The following is a 21763-nucleotide window of genomic DNA, read 5'->3' as shown; positions in this document are numbered from 1 at the left end:
TATTCTTAAAAAACTCACTATAACTTTTATATTCTAAAGGTGGAGTTACATTAGGCAAATATTTGCTCCAGCGACCGGCAGTGTGCGCTTACTGAGAGCAAGTTGCATACGTTTAATGTATTATTAACACTCACTTGATCTCAGTAAGCGCACAATACCGGTCGCTGGAGCAAATATTTGTCTAATATGACCTTACCTTAACTGATGTTCCTCTATGTTTTTGCAAATATATCACCTGTTCAACAAAAGGGTAGTAACTAAAAAATTAAATGTTAACTTTTTATTAAAAAACGATAGATAGAATGGTCAACTACACCATCTTTAAAAACCTCCCATTATTTGTTTCCTTTTTGCGAAGTATACCGTTATGCCACTCTTCATGTCTTCAGAGTAACTAATAATGTATCAAAAGCTGTTTGTCTCTACTGAAAATTGAACATTTTCAGTTACTACCATTTTTTAACAGGTGCGATAAGTTCATGGTCTATACACTATTATTAATAACTCAAGTAAAACTATGAATATTTTATTCAGTCAGGTTCATGCGGTTATGAAGCAAATATATAAATGCGATAATCTCAAAACGGGAAAAATAGCGTATGGAACTCTTATTCCAAACTAGAGTTGCACAAATCTTGTTCCAAATAGTTCCGATACAGGTACAATGTTCGTTTTTTTTTCCTTCTGAATCCTTCCCAGACCCATAGAATTGAATGATTTTTTCAATTTACCGTTCTTTTGTATTTTCACCCGTTTTCATAGTTCAGATGTTCGGAATAGTACTACCCAAGTCAAGCCCATAACGCTGTCATTGTTGTATAACTTCGAATATCCCATCAAGGCCCCTGGAATAATATTTATTGAAACAACAAAAAAGTTTATTGTATTCGATTTAATTGTTTCCGCAAATAATCATATAACTGCGCTGATTTCGAATGGGGGTCTTCAAATTCATTAAATTTTTCTAATAAGTATTTTGAAAAAAATTACTCATTCAAAAATTACTGTGGATTTTTTCCATATATGGTATGGCAACCATAACCTTCGATAGCTCAGTTGGTAGAGCGGTGGACTGTAGAAAGTGAAATTCAGAAGTAGACATCCATAGGTCGCTGGTTCAAATCCGGCTCGAAGGAGTACTTTTTTAATATTTATGTTTATTTGAAAAGTGTGAAAAGTTTAAGTATTATTATTCATTCTTTATTTCTTTCTTTTGCAGGTATGTTAAACGTGTCCATTATATCATTTTGTCACTTTGGTATGTACCTACATATGTGTGCAAATTTCAATTCTATATTTACCAAGGGCTATATAGAGTGGTTATTATCTTTCACAAGCAAAATGCCAACAAATGGAAGTTATTTCATCAATTGATATATTTGACATTCCAAAATCGCTTTAATACAAGTAGCGTTTCGTATACGACCAATTAAGGCCTGGCAATTATTAATATTCATTAACAAAAAATTACTGAATGATGCCCCCATTAAGATAAACATATTTTAAAGAAAATTTGTAGATTTCTTTAAAAAATCATAAAAATATTATATTTTCATATCTACAATAGGCGATATTTATGATACATATTTATATATGGTGACTAAATATAATATTTACCACGTTTCTTTATTCACCGCTTTTGTACTAAAATCGGTGAAAAAGGTTATTAATTCCCCACGTGATTCACAATAAGAATGCTTAAATACCTCTATTGAGGACTACCACCAACTGCATGGGTTGGTGTCGTGGATAAACACATTACTCACCACATGAATAGTTACTTATGTTGAGTAATATTCACAGCAGATAAGGCTCTTCGACAAATGCCGTATTTGCCATCTGACTCACATAACCTTCGATAGCTCAGTTGGTAGAGCGGTGGACTGTAGATAAGGTGATTTAAAAAATAGACATCCATAGGTCGCTGGTTCAAATCCGGCTCGAAGGAGTTACTTTTTTAATATTATTTTTTTTTTGTTTATTTTAAAAATTATATTTTTTCCAAAACGATGAAGAATATATTTTAATATTATTTTTAGTTTGGGAGTTGAATGAATTGTTGAGCATAGTCCCAATTTACATTGGGCGAGTTTACTTGCGGCAATTGTCATTTTGTAGGAGAGAGAGGTGAGGCATATGGTAACCCTTTGCCTCTCAGCACCCTCTCTCACCTACAAACTGACAATTGCCGCAAGTAAACTCGCCTAATGTAAATTGGGACTTACATATTAATAATATATGGATGTATATCGTCACCATAAATGCCCGAAGACGTAACCGACATGGAAATCGAAATTCGTTTTTTGAAGTAATCTGATACATAAAGCTAAAATACATGCTCTGGCAAAATTTCAAGCTTTTACGTTCAAAAACAACGATCCTATTCAAGAAATGGCATTTCGGAAAATGGGATAATATCGCAGATTTTGTTGTAACGGAGGATCTCAAAACTAAGCAATTCAGTGGTTTTGGTTTTACTACTTATTCCCCTTCGTATATGCTCGATAACATCCCATATACTCGCCTTCATAAGATTAATATTCCGTAAAACAGTTTTTAATTTTATAACGTTTTTTGCTTCTCCTGTAAAGTTTTGATTTTGTGGGTTACGTCTTCGGGCATTTATGGCGACGATATGTATTATTTTTTAGGGGGACAGTTATTGCTTTGTTTTGGCATATTAAAGCTTTTATGTAAGGAAAAGACAAACAATTAAATTTGTATCATATTATGTTTGTAGTTATAGTCTACAACTAATATTACATTAATTTTATTATTACAATTGTCAACCAGGTTTTAAGACCATATCTCATCCGCCCTCAACATGAAAAATGATTAAAAGCCTAGTTTAAAAATGGAAGAATCAGTCCTCACATACATATATTTCTCTTCAATTAATCTCATTTATTTCCTTTCATCTAATGCTTTATTCGATTTTAAAAGATTCAATTTAATTGCCATAAAAATAATTTCCAACAGCTTATCAATTTTCAAAACGGTCTAATAAAATCGCCAATAAACACCAAAAAAAAAAAAAACGAAATCATCAAAGAAAACTAAATAAATCATTGTCTTAAGGCATCTTTTTTTGAATTCCCGACCAAAAATTTTTGCCAACAACCAACCATTATTCTATGCCTCGTGCCATGTTCCCTCCCAACAATTGTGTTTTGTAAGCAGAAATAGCTGCAGGGTGAGCGAGAGATGTGGGGGACAAAACCGAACATTTGATTAATGGCAAAATATTTAAAAGAAAATGCATTTGTTTGTAATTTTGCCAATTGTACCTGCATAAATCACTTATGTATTTACATTTTAGCATTTTGTTGAATTTGCAAATGTCTTTCTATGTTAAGAGAGAAAAATAGTCAGTCATAGGAAAGGTTGCTTCAGGCGGAGGTTGAGGCGACTGTGTAATGCCTTACTTTACTACGTCTTCAAGGTTTTCTTATAGAAGGCCACCAAAGGCTTATTATAGAAGATCACCATCGTCGTCCTATAGAAGAACAAAAGGTCTTCTTATGGAAGACCACATAAGACCACTTGGTGTCCTTTTAGAAGACCACTTGTCTTCTTATAGAAGACCACGAAGTCTTCTTATAGAGGACCACCAGGTCTTCTCATAGAGGACCACCAGGTCTTCTTATAGAGGACCACCAGGTCTTCTTATAGAAGACCACCAGGTCTTCTTACAGAAGACCACCAGGTCTTCTTAGAGAAGAACACGAAGTCTTCTTATAGAAGCCTACCAGAACTTCTTATAGAAGTCCACCAAGTCTTCTTTTAGAAGTTCACCGGGTCTTCTTATAGAAGATCACCAGGACTTTTTATAAAAGACGACCAGGTCTTTTTATAAAAGACGACCAGGTCTTTTTATAAAAGACGACCAGGTCTTTTTATAGAAGACCACGAAGTCTTCTTGTAGAAGACCACGAAGTCTTCTTATAGAAGACCACCAGGTCTTTTTATAGAAGACCACGAAGTCTTCTTGTAGAAGACCACGAAGTCTTCTTATAGAAGACCACGAAGTCTTCTTATAGAAGACCACGAAGCCTGCTTATAGAAGACCACGAAGTCTTCTTATAGAAGACCACGAAGTCTTCTTATAGAAGACCACGAAGTCTTTCTATAGAAGACCACGAAGTCTTCTTATAGAAGACCACGAAGTCTTCTTATAGAAGACCACGAAGTCTTTCTATAGAAGACCACGAAGTTTTCTAATAGAAGACCACGAAGTCTTCTTATAGAAGACCACGAAGTCTTCTTATAGAAGACCACGAGGTCTTCTTATAGAAGACCACGAGGTCTTCTTATAGAAGACCACGAGGTCTTCTTATAGAAGACCACGAGGTCTTCTTATAGAAGACCACGAGGTCTTCTTATAGAAGACCACGAGGTCTTCTTATAGAAGACCACGAGGTCTTCTTATAGAAGACCACGAGGTCTTCTTATAGAAGACCACGAGGTCTTCTTATAGAAGACCACGAGGTCTTCTTATAGAAGACCACGAAGTCTTCTTATAGAAGACCACGAAGTCTTCTTATAGAAGACCACGAAGTCTTCTTATAGAAGACCACGAAGTCTTCTTATAGAAGACCACGAAGTCTTCTTATAGAAGACCACGAAGTCTTCTTATAGAAGACCACGAAGTCTTCTTATAGAAGACCACGAAGTCTTCTTATAGAAGACCACGAAGTCTTCTTATAGAAGACCACGAAGTCTTCTTATAGAAGACCACGAAGTCTTCTAATAGAAGACCACGAAGTCTTCTTATAGAAGACCACGAAGTCTTCTTATAGAAGACCACGAGGTCTTCTTATAGAAGACCACGAAGTCTTATAATAGAAGACCACAAAGTCTTCTTATAGAAGACCACGAGGTCTTCTTATAGAAGACCACGAAGTCTTATAATAGAAGACCACAAAGTCTTCTTATAGAAGACCACGAAGTCTTCTTATAGAAGACCACGAAGTATTTTTATAGAAGACCACGAAGTCTTCTTACAGAAGACCACGTAGTCTTCTTAGAGAAACCATCATGTCTTCTCATGGAAGACCACCGGAGACCACTAGGTCGTCTTTTCGAAGACCGCTAGGTCTTCTTATAGAAGACCACCAGGTCTTCTTATAGAAGACCACCAGGTCTTCTTATAGAAGACCACCAGGTCTTCTTATAGAAGACAACCATGTCTTCTTATAGAAGACCACCAGGTCTTCTTATAGAAGACAACCATGTCTTCTTATAGAAGACCACCAGGTCTTCTTATAGAATACCACCAGGTCTTCTTATAGAAAACCACCAGGTCTTCTTTTGGAAGACCACCAGGTCTTCTTATAAAAGACCACCACGTCTTCTTACAGAATACCACCAGGTCTTCTTGTAGATGACAACGTAGTCTTCTTATAGAAGACCACGAAGCCTTCTTATAGAAGACCACGAAGCCTTCTTATAGAAGACCACGAAGTCTTCTTATAGAAGACCACGAAGTCTTCTTATAGAAGACCACGAAGTCTTTCTATAGAAGACCACGAAATCTTCTAATAGAAGACCACGAAGTCTTCTTATAGAAGACCACGAAGACTTCTTATAGAAGACCACGAAGTCTTCTTATAGAAGACCACGAAGTATTTTTATAGAAGACCACGAAGTCTTTTTACAGAAGACCACGTAGTCTTCTTAGAGAAACCATCATGTCTTCTCATGGAAGACCACCAAATCTTCTTACAGAAGACCACCAGGTATCTTAAAGAAGACGACGAAGTCTTCTTATAGAAGACAACGAAGTCTTCTTATCGAAGACCACTAGGTCGTCTTTTCGAAGACCGCTAGGTCTTCTTATAGAAGACCACCAGGTCTTCTTATGGAAGACCACCAGGTCTTCTTATAGAAGACCACCAGGTCTTCTTATAGAAGACCACCAGGTCTTCTTATGGAAGACCACCAGGTCTTCTTATGGAAGACCACCAGGTCTTCTTATAGAAGACCACCAGGTCTTCTTATAGAAGACCACCAGGTCTTCTTGTAGAAGACCACGAAGTCTTCTTATAGAAGACCACCAGGTCTTTTTATAGAAGACCACGAAGTCTTCTTGTAGAAGACCACGAAGTCTTCTTGTAGAAGACCACGAAGTCTTCTTATAGAAGACCACCAGGTCTTTTTATAGAAGACCACGAAGTCTTCTTATAGAAGACCACGAAGTCTTCTTATAGAAGACCACGAAGCCTGCTTATAGAAGACCACGAAGTCTTCTTATAGAAGACCACGAAGTCTTTCTATAGAAGACCACGAAGTCTTCTAATAGAAGACCACGAAGTCTTCTTATAGAAGACCACGAAGTCTTCTTATAGAAGACCACGAAGTCTTTCTATAGAAGACCACGAAGTTTTCTAATAGAAGACCACGAAGTCTTCTTATAGAAGACCACGAAGTCTTCTTATAGAAGACCACGAGGTCTTCTTATAGAAGACCACGAGGTCTTCTTATAGAAGACCACGAGGTCTTCTTATAGAAGACCACGAGGTCTTCTTATAGAAGACCACGAGGTCTTCTTATAGAAGACCACGAGGTCTTCTTATAGAAGACCACGAAGTCTTCTTATAGAAGACCACGAAGTCTTCTTATAGAAGACCACGAAGTCTTCTTATAGAAGACCACGAAGTCTTCTTATAGAAGACCACGAAGTCTTCTTATAGAAGACCACGAAGTCTTCTTATAGAAGACCACGAAGTCTTCTTATAGAAGACCACGAAGTCTTCTTATAGAAGACCACGAAGTCTTCTTATAGAAGACCACGAAGTCTTCTTATAGAAGACCACGAAGTCTTCTAATAGAAGACCACGAAGTCTTCTTATAGAAGACCACGAAGTCTTCTTATAGAAGACCACGAGGTCTTCTTATAGAAGACCACGAAGTCTTATAATAGAAGACCACAAAGTCTTCTTATAGAAGACCACGAGGTCTTCTTATAGAAGACCACGAAGTCTTATAATAGAAGACCACAAAGTCTTCTTATAGAAGACCACGAAGTCTTCTTATAGAAGACCACGAAGTATTTTTATAGAAGACCACGAAGTCTTCTTACAGAAGACCACGTAGTCTTCTTAGAGAAACCATCATGTCTTCTCATGGAAGACCACCGGAGACCACTAGGTCGTCTTTTCGAAGACCGCTAGGTCCTCTTATAGAAGACCACCAGGTCTTCTTATAGAAGACCACCAGGTCTTCTTATAGAAGACCACCAGGTCTTCTTATAGAAGACAACCATGTCTTCTTATAGAAGACCACCAGGTCTTCTTATAGAAGACAACCATGTCTTCTTATAGAAGACCACCAGGTCTTCTTATAGAATACCACCAGGTCTTCTTATAGAAAACCACCAGGTCTTCTTTTGGAAGACCACCAGGTCTTCTTATAAAAGACCACCACGTCTTCTTACAGAATACCACCAGGTCTTCTTGTAGATGACAACGTAGTCTTCTTATAGAAGACCACGAAGCCTTCTTATAGAAGACCACGAAGCCTTCTTATAGAAGACCACGAAGTCTTCTTATAGAAGACCACGAAGTCTTCTTATAGAAGACCACGAAGTCTTTCTATAGAAGACCACGAAATCTTCTAATAGAAGACCACGAAGTCTTCTTATAGAAGACCACGAAGACTTCTTATAGAAGACCACGAAGTCTTCTTATAGAAGACCACGAAGTATTTTTATAGAAGACCACGAAGTCTTTTTACAGAAGACCACGTAGTCTTCTTAGAGAAACCATCATGTCTTCTCATGGAAGACCACCAAATCTTCTTACAGAAGACCACCAGGTATCTTAAAGAAGACGACGAAGTCTTCTTATAGAAGACAACGAAGTCTTCTTATCGAAGACCACTAGGTCGTCTTTTCGAAGACCGCTAGGTCTTCTTATAGAAGACCACCAGGTCTTCTTATAGAAGACCACCAGGTCTTCTTATAGAAGACCACCAGGTCTTCTTATAGAAGACCACCAGGTCTTCTTATAGAAGACCACCAGGTCTTCTTATGGAAGACCACCAGGTCTTCTTATGGAAGACCACCAGGTCTTCTTATAGAAGACCACCAGGTCTTCTTATGGAAGACCACCAGGTCTTCTTATGGAAGACCACCAGGTCTTCTTATAGAAGACCACCAGGTCTTCTTATAGAAGACCACCAGGTCTTCTTATGGAAGACCACCAGGTCTTCTTATGGAAGACCACCAGGTCTTCTTATAGAAGACCACCAGGTCTTCTTATAGAAGACCACCAGGTCTTCTTATAGAAGACAACCATGTCTTCTTATAGAAGACCACCAGGTCTTCTTATAGAAGACTACTAGGTCTTCTTATAGAAGACAACCATGTCTTCTTATAGAAGACCACCAGGTCTTCTTATAGAAGACCACCAGGTCTTCTTATAGAAGACAACCATGTCTTCTTATAGAAGACCACCAGGTCTTCTTATAGAAGACCACTAGGTCTTCTTATAGAAGACAACCATGTCTTCTTATAGAAGACCACCAGGTCTTCTTATAGAAGACCACCAGGTCTTCTTATAGAAGACAACCATGTCTTCTTATAGAAGACCACCAGGTCTTCTTATAGAAGACCACCAGGTCTTCTTATAGAAGACAACCATGTCTTCTTATAGAAGACCACCAGGTCTTCTTATAGAAGACAACCATGTCTTCTTATAGAAGACCACCAGGTCTTCTTTTGGAAGACCACCAGGTCTTCTTATAGAAGACCACCAGGTATTCTTATAGAAGACCACCAGGTCTTCTTATAGAAGACCACCGGGTCTTCTTATAGAAGACCACCAGGTCTTCTTATAGAAGACCACCTATGTCTTCTTATAGAGGACCACCATCGGGTCTTCTTTTAGAAGAAGACCACGAAGTCTTCTTATAGAAGACAACCATGTCTTCTTATAGAAGACCACCAGGTCTTCTTATAGAAGACCACTAGGTCTTCTTATAGAAGACAACCATGTCTTCTTATAGAAGACCACCAGGTCTTCTTATAGAAGACCACCAGGTCTTCTTATAGAAGACCACCAGGTCTCCTTATAGAAGACAACCATGTCTTCTTATAGAAGACCACCAGGTCTTCTTATAGAAGACAACCATGTCTTCTTATAGAAGACCACCAGGTCTTCTTTTGGAAGACCACCAGGTCTTCTTATAGAAGACCACCAGGTATTCTTATAGAAGACCACCAGGTCTTCTTATAGAAGACCACCGGGTCTTCTTATAGAAGACCACCAGGTCTTCTTATGGAAGACCACCAGGTCTTCTTATAGAAGACCACCAGGTCTTCTTATAGAAGACCACCAGGTCTTCTTATAGAAGACCACCAGGTCTTCTTATAGAAGACCACTAGGTCTTCTTATAGAAGACAACCATGTCTTCTTATAGAAGACCACCAGGTCTTTTTATAGAAGACCACCAGGTCTTCTTATAGAAGACCACCAGGTCTTCTTATAGAAGACAACCATGTCTTCTTATAGAAGACCACCAGGTCTTCTTATAGAAGACCACTAGGTCTTCTTATAGAAGACAACCATGTCTTCTTATAGAAGACCACCAGGTCTTCTTATAGAAGACCACCAGGTCTTCTTATAGAAGACAACCATGTCTTCTTATAGAAGACCACCAGGTCTTCTTATAGAAGACCACCAGGTCTTCTTATAGAAGACAACCATGTCTTCTTATAGAAGACCACCAGGTCTTCTTATAGAAGACAACCATGTCTTCTTATAGAAGACCACCAGGTCTTCTTATAGAAGACAACCATGTCTTCTTATAGAAGACCACCAGGTCTTCTTTTGGAAGACCACCAGGTATTCTTATAGAAGACCACCAGGTATTCCTATAGAAGACCACGAAGTCTTCTTATAGAAGACCACGAAGTCTTCTTATAGAAGACCACGAAGTCTTCTTACAGAAGACCACCAGGTATTCCTATAGAAGACCACGAAGACTGCTTATAGAATACCACCAGGTATTCCTATAGAAGACCAAGAAGTCCTCTTATAGAAGACCACGAAGTCCTCTTATAGAAGACCACGAAGTCTTCTTATAGAAGACCACCAGGTCTTCTTATGTAAGACCACCAGATCGTCTTATGGAAGACCACCAGGTCTTCTTATAGAAGACCACCAGGTCTTCTTATAGAAGATCACCAGGTCTTCTTATAGAACACCACCAGGTCTTCTTATAGAAATCCACCAGGTCTTCTTATAGAAGATCACCAGGTCTTCTTATAGAACACCACCAGGTCTTCTTATAGAAAACCACCAGATCGTCTTATAGACGACCACCAGGTCTTCTATAGAGGACCACCAGGTCTTCTTATAGAAGACCACCAGGTCCTCTTATAGAAGACCACCAGGTCCTCGTATAGAAGACCACCAGGTTTTCTTATAGAAGACCACTAGGACTTCTTATGGAAGACCACCAGGTCTTCTTATAGAAGACCACCAGGTCTTCTTATAGAAGACCACCAGGTCTTCTTATAGAAGATCACCAGGTCTTCTATAGAGGACCACCAGGTCCTTCTTATAGAGAACCATCAGGTCTTCTTGTAGAAGACCGCCAGCTCTCCTTACAGAAGACCACCAGGTCTTCTTCTAGAGGACCACCAGGTCTTCTTATAGAAGATCACCATGTCTTCTTATAGAAGACCACCAGGTCTTCTTATGGAAGATCACCATGTCTTCTTATAGAAGACCACCAGGTCTGCTTATAGAAGACCACCAGGTCTTCTTATAGAAGACCACCAGGTCTTCTTATAGAAGACCACCAGGTCTTCTTATAGAAGACCACCAGGTCTTCTTATAGAAGACCACCAGGTCTTCTTATAGAAGACCACCAGGTCTTCTTATAGAAGACCACCAGGTCTTCTTATAGAAAACCACCGGGTCTTCTTATAGAAAACCACCGGGTCTTCTTATAGAAGACCACCAGGTCTTCTTATAGAAGACCACCAGGTCTTCTTATAGAAGACCACCAGGTATTCTTATAGAAGACCACCAGGTCTTCTTATAGAAGACCACCGGGTCTTCTTATAGAAGACCACCAGGTCTTCTTATAGAGGACCACCATCGGGTCTTCTTTTAGAAGAAGACCACGAAGTCTTCTTATAGAAGACCACCAGGTATTCTTATAGAAGACCACCAGGTATTCTTATAGAAGATCACCAGGTCTTCTGAAGACCACTAGGTATTTTTCTTATAGAATACCATCAGATCTTCTTCTTATAGAAGACCACCAGTTCGTCTTCTTAATGAAGACATCCAGGTCTCAACTTGTAGAAGACCAACAGGTCTACTTCTTATAGAATACCTCCTGGTATTATTATAAAAGACAACCAGGTCTTCTTCTTATAGAAGACCACCAGGACATTTTCTTATTGAAGACTACCATTTCTTCTTATAGAAGACCATCATTTCCTCTTCTCATAGAAGATCTTCTCAGAGAAGATCACCAGATCTTCTTATAGAGGACCACAATGTCTTCTTCCTATAGAAGGCCACCAGGTCTCTTTATTATTGAATGCCACCATTTCTTCCTAAAGAAGACCAACAGGCCTTCTTAGAGAAGTCCAGCAGGTCTTCTTAGAGAAGACCAGCAGGTCTTCTTAGAGAAGACCACCAGGTTTCCTTAGAGAAGACCACCAGGTCTTCTTACGAATCAGGATCTTTTTTCGTATATCAGTGTGTAACAAGTACATGGTCTTAACTAATTTTCCATTACCCCGACCCAGCTTGATGTAGCGTATCAAAAAGAAAATCACCCCAACCCAAAATAGGAAATCACAAAGAAACCTCTATTTGGCCTTAAGTTTGTGGTGGCGGCATCCAAAAGTACGTTGTACTTTATTGCCAACAATGCCAAGTTGGGAAGAAGGAGAGAACGAAAAAAGAAGAAAAAAACACCCATAGAAAACGGCGTTTCTTTGACAAAAACCACAAAACACGTAATTTTCAGCTGTTCACACAGGGTTTTCCTCAAGAATGTTGTGGCGTTGTAATTTTTCTTTTCCTTGCCTGTCGGTCTGACATGTTTGGTTGTTTGTTTGCTAGCAGCTAGCTGGGCTCCTGGTAACCACAACTATTGGCGTTTATAGTCCAAATGTTTTTCCTATGCCAATTTTGTTGTTGTTGTTTTATAGTTTTTGTCTTTACAACCAAAAATCATGCAGCCGCCGAGCAACTATTTTTTTGGCATTCATTCGTCTTTATAGCTGTGTATTTGATGTAAGTTTTTTTTCTGTTCGTCACACGTCTGTCCCATTTAGTTTTTCGCTTTTTGGTTGATGGCGGTTTTCTTGGCTTTTTTTTGGGTTATTTTGTGATGGTTATTGTGTTTTGTATGCGACTTTCTGCCTGACCTATTTGTAAACTGCATTTTTTTGTTAAGTTGTTGTTTCTTTTTCTGAATTTTATAGCGAAAAAAGAACTTTCTTCTTTATGTGGTGGTGTTGACTTTGTTTTCGGTGTTTTTTTCTTGGCTATCCGTATGGCATGTTGTGACATACATAATAAAAAATCACTGTCAATGCCAAGAACCCAAGAGCAATGCGACATCGAAAGATAAAAAAATTACGCCAAAGGATAAACCAAAATATTAACAACATTCGCCAGCTAGCCAGCCATCCGCTGAGGAATAGATTACGTCGTTTGTAGCTATGAAAACATTTGTTTTAAACGATGAACATTTCTTGTTGAGGAAGGAATTTTGTTGTTCTTAAATTCCTTAAAGAAAATAATATTTTATTTACAAAATATTTTTTTAGCATTTCTTGTCCGTAAAATGTATAATAAATATAGCCTTTATAAGTTTATTAATTTTATTATTATTCCCTCAGGCTTTAGGTTACAAGGCTATATACACTTTAATACAATTAAAAATTCGCCTCATCGAAATAATGCCTTTGGATCCCAAGTATATTTGGACGAAATCAGTTTCAGACAATTTGGGCTCGATTTATGGACAGGGCAGGGGTCCACCTGTCGGTTTGTCTACTTGGCTGTTGCGTTCCATAAATCTTGAAAAAAATCAAACGATTTGGTTCATACTTTGCACCTTTTAATATTTTTTCCAAACTTAGATCATGTTCGAAAATGGACAAAACGTTTCACTCCCACAAGTTTCAAAATTTGTCGCTAAAATGTTGCTCACTACCTCTCGAAGGTAGTAACCTATTTGTTCTAATGTGGAGTATATTTGTAGAGTCCTTCGTGTAACTTCCACACAAAATTTCAAAATTTTCGCAAAAGTGTAGTACAGCTGGCTGCCCTTACGACGGTACAATGTTTTCGGGGGCAAGTCCATACTTCATGAGAAAATGGCCTTCAAGCTTTAAAAACCCTTGCCCAGCACCAACCAATTGACTGATGGACACGAAACTTTGCTCATCGTAAAATTTCTTCCAAACGCACAGCAAATTTCAAGGGGGTCTATATCTGACAACATCTTTGTGTACCTCGCTGAAAAGTTCAACATTTTTGCTTAAGTGCAGTTTGACGATAGCATTTAAATGTTTACCTAAGGTATTGCTGTTGTTTTTTCGTTGGTAAGTCCATGCTTCCTGACAGAATGGCCCAAAAGCTGTAGAAAATCCTACGGTAACCAACTAAAATTGCTAATGGGCACGATAACTATCGAAAGGACTGACATTGGTCCAACCATTGCACATCGTAATATTTCTCTGAAGTTGTAGAGCACCAAAGAGTTTTCTTAAAGAAGATTAAGAAGGTGGCTTATAAAAGAAAACAGGACCTTCTTATAGAAGACCACCAGTCTTAGAGAAGACATCCGTTCCATCTTATAGAAAACCTCCAGGCCTTCTTGCAGAAGCCATCCAGGCCTTTTTATAGAAGAACACCAAGTCTTCATATAGAAGACCACCAGGTCTTCTTATAGAAGACCACCAGGTCTTCTTATAGAAGACCAGCAGGTCTTTTTATAGAAGACCACAAGGTCTTCTTATAGAAGACCACCAGGTCTTTTTAGTGAAGACCACCAGGTTTTAGAGAAGACCACCGGGTCTTCTTAGAGAAGACCACCAGGTCTTCTTAGAGAGGACCACCAGGTATTCTTATAGAAGACCTCCAGCCCTTTTTATTGAAGACAATCAAGTCTTCATATAGACCACCATCAGGTCTTTTCTCCAACAGGTCCACAAGATTACCAAGGTCTTCTTATAGAAGACATCCAGGCCTCCGTAAAGAAGACCTACAAGTTTTCTTATAGAAGACCTCCAGGTCTTCATAGAGAAGATCTCCATGTCTTCTTGGAGAATACCTCCAGGCCTTCATAGAGAAAACCACCAGAAAACCATAGAGAAGACCACCAGACCTTCTTAGAGAAGACCTGAAGTCCTCCAGGCCTTTTTATAGAAGAACACCAAGTCTGCTTATAGAAGACCACCAGGTCTTCTTAGAGATGACCACCAGGCCTTCTTATAGAAGACCTCCGGCCCTTTTTATTGAAGACCATCAAGTCTTCATATAGAACACCACCTGGTATTTTTTCCAACAGGTCCACAAGATTACCAAGGTCTTCTTATAGAAGACATCCAGGCCTTCGTATAGAAGACCTACAAGTCTTCTTAGAGAAGATCTCCATGTCTTCTTGGAGAATACCTCCAGGCCTTCTTAGAAAAAACCTCAAGGTATTCATATAGGAGACATACAGGCCTTCGTATAGAGGATCTACAGGTCTTCTTATAGAAAACCTCCAGGCCTTCTTATAGATGACCTAAAGATGATCTTCTTAGGGAAGACCTCCAGGTCTTCTTAAAGAAGACCTCCAGGCCTTCTTACAGAACACCTCCAGGCCTTTATAGAGAAGACCTCCAAGCCTCCTTCTAGAAGACCTTCAGGAATAATTATAGAAGACCTTCAGGTCTTCTTATAGAATTCATCCAGGTCTTCTTAGAGAAGATCTCCAGGACTTCTTATGGAAAACCTCCAGGCCTTCTTATAGATGACCTCCGGGTCTTCTTAAAGAAGATCTCTTATAGAAAACCTCCTTATAGAAAACCTGGCCTTTATAGAGAAGACCTCCAAGCCTCCTTCTAGAAGACCTTCAGGAATACTTATAGAAAACCTTCAGGTCTTCTTATAGAATTCATCCAGTCTTCCTAGAGAAGATCTACAGGACTTCTTATAGAAAACCTCCAGGCCTTCTTATAGATGACCTCCCGGTCTTCTTAAAGAAGATCTCTTATAGAAAACCTCCTTATAGAAGAAGACCTGGAGGCTTCTTAGACAACCAGACCTTCTTACACAAGACCACCAGGCCTTCTTATAAAAGACCTCCAGGTCTTCTTATAGAAGACCACCAAATCTTCTCATAGACCACCAGACCGTGTTACAGAAGATTACCAGGTCTTCTTATAGAACACCTCAAGGTCCTCTCATAGAAAACCTACAACCTGACCTTCTTATAGAAGACCGCTAGGCATGTTTTCTCATTGAAGACCACCAGAACTAATAATAGAAGATAACCAGCTCTTCTCTCAACAGGTCCACAAGGCCTTATTTTAGAAGACTTCTCATAGACCACCAGGTCTTTTCTCCAACAGGTCCACAAGCCCAACAAGACCTTCTTATAGAAGACCTCCAGGTCTTCTTAGAGAAGACCACAAAATCAATTCTGATTATGGGAGTCCACCAGGTCTTCTTATATCTGCTTAGAGAACACCAATTCTTATTATAGGAGACCGCCAGCTCATCTTATAGAAGATCACTGGTCTTCTTATAAAAGACCTCCAGGCATTCTTACAGAAGACGTCCAGGCATTATTATAGCAGAACGGGTCTTCTTTGAGAAGACCTCCAGGTCTGCTTAGAGAAGACCTCCAGTACTTCTTATAAAAGACACCAGACCTTCTCATAGACCACCAGACCTTCTTATAGAAGACCTCCAAGCCTCTTTATAGAAGACCTTAAGGCATCCTTATAGAAGACCTTTTCGTCTTCTTCTGGAAGACCTCCAGACCTTCTTATAGAAGACCTCTAGGTCTTCTTATAGAAGACATTCAGGTCTATGTTAGAGAAGACCTCCTTGACATCTTAGAAAATACCTTCAGGTCTTCTTAGAGAAGGTATCTAGGTTTTCTTATAGAATACATCCAGGTCTTCGTTGAAAAGACCACCAGGTCTTCTTTGAGAATACCACCAGGTCTTCTTCTTATGGAAGACCACTAGGCCTTCTTCTTATGGAAGACCACTAGGCCTTCTTATATAAGACATTCAGATCTATCTTAGAGAAAACCTCCTGGACTTCTTAGAAAAGACCTATTATTATAGAAGACCACCAGGTCTTCTATAAGACCAGCAGGCCGTGTTACAGAAGATTACCAGGTCTTCTTATAGAATACCTCCATGTCCTCTCATAGAAAACCGAAAACCCGACCTTTTTCTTCCGCTAGGCAGGTCTTCTCAGGGAAGACCACCAGAACTAATTATAGAAGACAACCAGGTCTTCTCTCAACAGGTCCACAAGGCCTTATTATAGAAGACTTCTTATAGACCAGCAGGTCTTTTCTCCAATAGGTTCACAAGTCCAACAAGGCCTTCTTATAGAAGACCTCCAGGACTTCTTAGAGAAGACCACAAAGTCACGTCTTATTATGGGAGTTAACCAGGTCGTCTTATATCTGCTTAGAGAAGAACACCAATTCTTATTATAGGAGACCGCCAGACCATCTTATAGAATACCGGTCTTCTTATAGAAGACCTCCGGGCCTTCTTATAGAAGACCAAGAACTTCAGGTCTTCTTAGAGAAGACCAACATGTCTTATAATAGAAGACCACCACCAGGTCTTCTCACAGACCACCAGACCTTCTTATAGAAGACCTCTAGGCCTTCTTATAGAAGACATTCAGGTCTATGTTATCTTAGAAAAGACATCCAGGTCTTCTTAGAGAAAGTCTCTAGGTTTCTTATAGAATACATCCAGGTCTTCTTTGAAAAGACCACCAGGTCTTCTTTGAGATTACCACCAGGTCTTATTATAGAAGACCATTGGTTTTCTTCTTATGAAAGACCACTAGGCCTTCTTATATAAGACATTCAGATCTATCTTAGAGAAGACCTCCTGGACTTCTTAGAAAATACTTCCAGGTCTCATAGAAGACCACCAGATCTCCAAGTCTTCTCATACACGCAGAGAAAAAATATTTGTCGCTTTTGTTGGAACAAAAATATCTGTTTTGGTTCCAAAAATGTATTTGTTTTGTTCAAACATTGTAATCCAAATCCAAAAATACCATATTTTGTTCCAAACATAGAAAACAAAAACAACTTTCGAATTTCCGCAATATTGTAAAAATCGTTAACAATACCGATTGTAGGAACTATCATAATCTAATTTTGTTTACAAAAAGTATTGTCAACCCAGAAAACCACCCCAGAAATTTTTGATTTGAGTGTATATACTTCTCATATACACTTTTCGCATAACTTGGATATAAATGTCGCGTATAATATTGCAATCATTGATGAACACAATACATGGTTTGCTGCATTGGCCGACAACAAAGACAAACAAAAAGCCACAAGCACCCACCACAACATAAGGAATAATTAAACACCATAACAAACTCTCCGGTATAACACCAAACCTCAAAGCACAATGAAGATAGAAGAATGAAACAAAACAGAAACAAATAAAAACAAGAGTCTCCTTGTTGGTATATACCAGCGACGACCACAGAAATACAGCCAAAGCGAAGACATGTATGAACGTATGAGTGAAAAAAGCAACAAGCGCATTATGTTTTTGTTTGTTTTCATTCATTTACACTGTACGTGAGAGAGAGAAGCAAATGCAAAAACAACTCAGTGGGCGCCCTCACTATACGGTCTAAGCAAAGAAGCGCGACCCTGGTATATACATACACACAAAAACAAAGATAAAGGCAGCATGTCATACAAACACCACAACTCACCAAAATTGTTTTTTCAACACGGCATCGAATAGCGAGAGAAGAGAAAAAAATTTTCGAAGAAAAGAGAGAAATATTGTTCATTTGACACAAACTATTTTTGGATTTAACAAAAACGAATGTTGGATTCACAATACTACATAAGGAATCCAACAATATGTTAACAATACATATTTTGCTCTTGGAATATGGTGGGATCAAACATATTTTTTTCTCTGCGTGTATAGCAGACCACCAACTTTTCTTAGAGAAGTCCACCAAGTCTTCATAGAGAAGACCAACAGGTCTTATTATAGAAGACCACCAGGTCTTTTTATAGAAGAACACCACCAGGTCTTCTCATAGACCACCAGACATTCTCATAGAAGACCTCTGGACCTCCAGGACATATTAGAGAAGGTCTTCTTAGAGAAGAACTTCAGGTCTTCTTAGAAAATACCTTTAGGACTTCTTAGAGACGACCAGCTTGTCTTCGGATTTTCCACCATGTTTTCTCATCGAAGACCACAAGAATCTGTACCTGTTGGACAACACCATTGGCTACCTTCACTCCTGTTACGATTTTTTGAGGCTGAGTGAAATACGCTGCCAATAAGGCCGATTGATTCTTTCATTTTACTTCATCTATTGTTTTTTTGGTACGTTTATCTGTCAGCTTTTCTCTCGATAAATCTCTCGTGTTATGTCTGTTTTTTTTCTTTTGACCAATCGGTCTTTGTAAGATGGTAGTAATAATTATTTTCTTTTTTCTGTCGTAAAATCCGTTGTCCTCGTTCCGACGCATGTGGAGGCTAACATACTGGCGGTTGGGCAAAAATACATTAGCCGTATACTGTTTCTGTCTTTCATTCGCTCGCGGTCAAAGTTTCATAGCGGCAACTTTGAGTCTTATTCCATTGCATTTTCTGCAAGATCATTACAGAGATTCATTCGTAATCTACCTTGCAACTATGACGAAAAACTTATTGCGAAACCAAGTCGTTAGAAATAAGGGGGAAAAAAAAAACGAAAGGAGACAAGAAACTTGTTGTCACTGACTGTTTCTTTGCACAGGTTTTTTCTTCCGCTTTTCATTGAGTTAATTAAAATTTCAATTACTTTTCTTTTAATTGCATGTTTTATTGTTTTTTTCTCGGCATTGTTGTAGCTACTTGGTGGTCATGCAATTGAGAAAAAAGAACCAAAATTAATTGTTTTTCGGCATCTTTGTAAAAATTGTATAATTTACATTTAAATCGATTTTCTAGGTGTTGTTGATGCAAAGCAAACGGGGGAAAGGTGGAGAGAAAAATAAAATAAACGTAAATTAATTAAAAGTTCATTGTCAGGGACACTTTCAACAACTCATTCATGTTAATTTATTGGCTGTGGTGATGGTGGCACGAAGAAGAAGGTGGGATAGACGATAAACCCCAACAAAAAGAAAAGAACATAAAATGAAAACAAAAAATCGTATTACCACCTCAATGACCAAACGAATAGAGGGGAATCACGACAAACAAATTGTCAGGGTGAATGGTCAGTCATCGTTTGATATATTAAGGTTGTCTGTTCAAAGTATACGTGGAAAACCATTTTATAGGTTTATTGATTTTTTTATATTTTTTTGTACGAAAAATGCTCCGGTAGACAAAGAATAGAATTACCCTAATAACATCAATATTGCGTTTCGTATCTTAAAAAAAGAACACAAAAATTCTTTTGTTAAGGGGTATCGAAAGTATGTCACAATTTTGTTTTGTCTACACAGCACATGTGTGATTTGTAGGTATGTACATGTGTATGCATGTGCTATATAAAGTGTGCCAAGTAACAACTAACAACACACCACCTGCGGAAGGTGTGATCAGAGATGGTAATTCAATATTGTACATGGCATTCGTTTTTTTTTCAAACGTGTGATAAAGTGGACGCCATCCATCTCAGCCAATTTGGGTATTTCGATTAATAAAGAAAATAAAATTCAAAGTATAATGAAATTTATACGCAACAAGTCAAAATATTAATTATAGCTTTTTTACACAAATAATATTTTTTATTCAATTAAAAAAAATCTTTAAAATTTTTTTTTGTAATATTTTTTTTATTTTTATGGTTTACTAGCAGACCCCGGTCCGCGTTGCTGGCCCGTCGTAATGGGTTTTAATGACAACTTTTTATGGGCTTTATGCTTGATGCAATTCAAAAATAGGTATTTTCTACCTCACTCATAAGTTTAGCAAATATAGCGATTATAAAACAATAGGCCCCCGAAATTCGTCTGCAAATATATAGTATTTTGGACAACGGGACATTCCTGAACATTTTCTGAAAAGTTCATGAAATTAGGTTCAGTTGTTTTGGAAAAATAATGAATTGAAAGGAGTGTGCGTGGTCATCAGTTTTCATGATATTTAAAAAGTGGACGTGATCCGGTATATCTTGGCTTCAAATATGTACCTAGGGTACACACAACCCCTCCCAAACGTTATGCTGAAACCGATATAATAAGTTTTTGCGGTTTCTGAAACTACAATGTTCATAGATGACAAAAATCCAAAAAAAAAAAAAATCGACGGAGGGATTTTTAAATAAATCGCGGCCAAAGTTAACATTTTTAGGGCTTTTTTAGGTTTTCACGATTTTGCGTGGAAACCGCAAGCCCTATCGAAATGGTATTAAAAAAAGTGTTTTAGCAGTGAAAATTCTCTACAAGATTGTTCTTCATGATGTTGTCGTAGGTATTACCATTTTTGAGATATAGAAGTTCACATGTTGACAATTTACTGACTGTATCGTCTCCTTATAAACTTAGGTCATGACTGCAATTTCCCAACTTAAACTTATATATCAGCAAAAATTTCTAAAATCGTCTTTACCATTTCAAAAAAATAAAAAAAAAAATTTTGATACTACATCTTGTGGAGCTATAGTATTCTTGTTATTTGCAAAAATACAAAGAAAATATGACGAAAAAATAAAAATCATGTTATTCTAATTTTATTTTTTTATGGTTTTATAGGAAAGATTGAAGAAAAAATGTTTTGAGTTCTTCGTCATTTTCGTCCAAATTTCACGCAATAATGAAGATATTCCGTTGCAACAAATTTTTCGCTTATAGTTTTCCTATTGACAAATATTTTTAGAACATTATATTAAATCACAAGGAATTCCAATTGTGGCATAACATTAAAATAATGTTATATTGAATATTACAACATTTGAAACGCATATAAACCGCATAATAGTGAAAATGACATGATGCGCATCCGATTTTCCAACACAGCGAATCAATCGCTTTTAGTTGGTGTACAGTTTGTGAAATTCTATTTGGCGGCCACGATGTAGTATCTGTTGCATATTAGGGTGCAAAAAACAGTAAAATGCCCATAATTTCCACGAAGTACATTTGCATTTTATGCGCATCCAATTTCAATGGTCATCATAAAAAATACACCATTCTATGTCGTTTCAGTGCGATCCATAAAGAACCGTGGATGTAGCATCACACTCAATTTTTAGAAAAAATCGGTTATATCTCCGGATTAGTGATAGTTTTGAAATATATGTATGTTTTCGCACATTTTAAACAGCATATAGCTCTATTTATTTCAGTAAAAATTACACTTCCAAAACGCGTTTTTCAAAAACATTTTTTGCAAATTTTCGAAATTTGAAGGGTATCATATCCGCCGATCTAGTGGACGGATTTGGACGCGCAAAGTCTTGTTAGATTCAGAACGTAAAAAAACTAAATTCAAGCGGGTTTCCACTGAAATCGAATGGCATTTGTAAATATTGAATCCAAAAAACTGGTT

At 38.0% G+C, this 21763-nt stretch overlaps 2 protein-coding genes and 2 non-coding genes across 21 annotated transcripts in view; 3 read left to right on the top strand and 1 right to left on the bottom strand.

Moving 5' to 3' along the window:
• Nadsyn (NAD synthetase) overlaps positions 1-21763 on the top strand; it is a 443475-nt gene that overhangs the window by 32260 nt on the left and 389452 nt on the right. The window lies entirely within an intron of this gene.
• Nna1 (Nna1 carboxypeptidase) overlaps positions 1-21763 on the bottom strand; it is a 411438-nt gene that overhangs the window by 25220 nt on the left and 364455 nt on the right. The gene's annotated exons all lie outside the window — the stretch shown is intronic.
• TRNAY-GUA (transfer RNA tyrosine (anticodon GUA)) lies at positions 1042-1136 on the top strand. The gene is made up of 2 exons: positions 1042-1078; positions 1101-1136. It is a non-coding gene; the product is annotated as a tRNA-Tyr (tRNA).
• TRNAY-GUA (transfer RNA tyrosine (anticodon GUA)) lies at positions 1853-1948 on the top strand. Its single transcript has 2 exons — positions 1853-1889; positions 1913-1948. It is a non-coding gene; the product is annotated as a tRNA-Tyr (tRNA).

Source organism: Musca autumnalis, unplaced genomic scaffold (assembly GCF_047663935.1).
Source record: "Musca autumnalis isolate F117 unplaced genomic scaffold, ASM4766393v1 scaffold_3, whole genome shotgun sequence".
Lineage (NCBI taxonomy): Eukaryota > Metazoa > Arthropoda > Insecta > Diptera > Muscidae > Musca > Musca autumnalis.
This window is presented reverse-complemented; position numbering and strand designations above follow the sequence as displayed.